General features: G+C 34.2%; 1 long non-coding RNA gene and 1 other non-coding gene across 2 annotated transcripts; both read right to left on the bottom strand.

The window, feature by feature from the left end:
* Nucleotides 1-997: 997 nt before the first annotated feature.
* On the bottom strand, nucleotides 998-1,070 carry TRNAV-AAC (transfer RNA valine (anticodon AAC)). Its single transcript has one exon. It is a non-coding gene; the product is annotated as a tRNA-Val (tRNA).
* Nucleotides 1,071-1,545: 475 nt separating this feature from the next.
* LOC138402355 (uncharacterized) lies at nucleotides 1,546-2,549 on the bottom strand. The gene is made up of 2 exons (XR_011236753.1): nucleotides 1,970-2,549; nucleotides 1,546-1,626 (listed from the first exon to the last, which is right to left on the bottom strand). It is a non-coding gene; the product is annotated as an uncharacterized lncRNA (long non-coding RNA).
* Between the last annotated feature and the right edge of the window lie 6 nt (nucleotides 2,550-2,555).

Raw genomic sequence — 2,555 nt, 5'->3', positions numbered from 1 at the left:
TTTTCTTGCAGAAATTAGCAGTGATTTTTGCAAGAAAACTAGCCGACTTTAAAATCCGTGAATTTGCTGCGGGTTACTATAAAATACCTCTATGTACCATGGTATCTATAATTTATTAAGTTGTAAAATATAGCCCCAAAGGCTTGTGTTCAAACTTCAAACCTAGCTATAATCCGTACAAAATGAGAACTCACTCGCCATTTTAACTCTGTGTCAACTGTCATGTCAAAAGTACGTACAGTACGACAAGGCTATCTTGGCGCATGGCAAAAATCGGAACTAACGTTGCCATCAAGTGTCCCCTTTATATTTGTTTGAATATTCCAAGCCTTTGTTCTCCAACAGCGCCCCCCTGTCAATGTCATTCAAGTGCCAAGAGAGCCTTGTCGCACTTCTGACATTACATTTGACAACATAAAGTTAAAATGTCGAGTGAGAACTTAAAATGTATGCCTTATACTATTTTTATTTTATTTAAGAAATAAAATGGCATTTTTACAGATAAGTTTAATCTGTTTTAGTTACTATCTACTATGTAATATTTTTCTGTTGTAACGATGATTACTTATCATCTTGTTTTATGTTTGCGTATTTTAAAAATGTTAGACAATAAAAAGCTTATTGTACTATTTTAACTGTTTTATTTCATTTCGTCTTAAAATTTGCCATGGTTTGCGCTTGACGACAAGACAAGATAGAGTTTTGACACACGAGACACTTTGAAGTGGCAAAAAGCACAGGCAGAGATCTATAGAGCGCACTTTGACTTTGCTCAGACTCAAGATTGAGTTAAAACGAGGCAGATTTATGTGAGAGATATAGCTCTGTCTCGTTTTAACTCCGTCTTAAGTCTAAGCAAGTCAGTGCTCTCTATATATCTGTGTGAATATGAGGAATCAGAAACAAGTAAAACCGTAGGTTGAGAAAAAAAATATAAAACTGGAACACTTTAGTTGGACCGTTTTTTAATTATAGAAAAAAACCAAAAAAAAATATATGTTTCCGCCCGGGATCGAACCGGGGGCCTTCTGCGTGTTAGGCAGATGTGATAACCGCTACACCACGGAAACGTTGAAGATGTTGTTGAAATTATAAAGATGAATCAAGATTTTAAAATATGTACTAAGTTAAAACAAGTATCACTCATACCTATGTGACGTCAATGTGTCGGTCTCAACGACAGAGACAATAAACCGCTTTTTCTAAAGATAGATGTATATACATTTATTTTCTGCCGCGTGGGTAGGTACTGCACGTCAGTCATTCATACTTAAATGTGTTAAACACAAAGAATTTCTAAGTACTATGGTTAAACATTTCACTATCTCATGGCGTCGTCGAGGTTTCGACATCAATGGCAGGCGTCAAATGTTAGTACATTTGACGCAGGTAGGCCTATTGTTCTTAGATTTTACGGTAATTATTCATCCAAGGATTTTACGTCTTGAATTTACTAGTATTTGACATACCGTCGATCAAATCAAACCGAGAGTTCCCTCACTCTAGTTCTCTCTGATAAGGTGCGTAAAGAAAAGAAACCACATCTAAATCGAAACAATAATTTATTGTGTTCCTTACAATAATGATGAGTTAGATTTATAATAATTATGTATGTTACACATGGTTCTTAAGGTGGTTTGATACATCCAGCCGCGATAATTCTAATTTTAGTTAGTTTTTCGAAAATAGACTAATCATACATCGAAGGTTTATGGTAATGAGTTTTGCGGGCATAACATTAATGCATCTACATGTTTTTCCATAAAAACTTTGGTCAAAAATACTCATTTACTTCATATTTGTGCAAATCTGGGAAAATTCAGAAAATTATCTTTCAGGAACAACATGTAGATGCATTAATGTTATGCCCGCAAAACTCATTACCATAAACCTTCGATGTATGATTAGTCTACTATTTTCGAAAAACTAACTAAAATTTGAATTTTCGCGGCCGGATGTATCAAACCACCTTAAATCGACATAAAGCTACAATAATTACAATAATTTATTTACAAAGACCCTTCAAGGAATTACTTTGGGTGCGTTTCCACTGAAGCCGAGCGGAGAAGTTTTCGACCAATCAGATTATTTAGAGACATGTAAGAATCATACCGTCCGCGTCATCTAACAATAACCTGATTGGTCATTAGATGGTTGGTGGTTACATGACGTCATTGTATATAATATTATTTATTTTAGATTTATTTTATCACGGCAAATATTTATGATATAATATTGAAAAGATCGAAAAAAACTACTGTTCTATATCTAAAAAGCCGTTAACTGCAAAAAGTTATCGCCAAAAAATACGTAGGAAATTTCATAAACTAAGGTTTTTGAAAAAGAATGCGACGTAGAATCACTATAAGCAGGATTTATAGTTAATTTTCAATTTGGTCTTTTAATGGGTCTTATGTAGAAAACTTTTTTTTAAAACGGTTTTTCTAAATTTCCATATTTTAACTATTTTTTGCTGTTAACGGGTTTTTGATATAGGACGGCAGAAAACGCGTCTCCGCACCGCTCCGCTTCAGTGGAAACGTTTCCTTACACTC

The sequence above is a fragment of the Maniola hyperantus genome, chromosome 5 (genome assembly GCF_902806685.2).
Source record: "Maniola hyperantus chromosome 5, iAphHyp1.2, whole genome shotgun sequence".
In the NCBI taxonomy this organism is placed as follows: Eukaryota; Metazoa; Arthropoda; class Insecta; order Lepidoptera; family Nymphalidae; genus Maniola; species Maniola hyperantus.
Note: the sequence above shows the minus strand (reverse complement) of the source record. Positions and strands in the feature narration are given on the sequence as shown.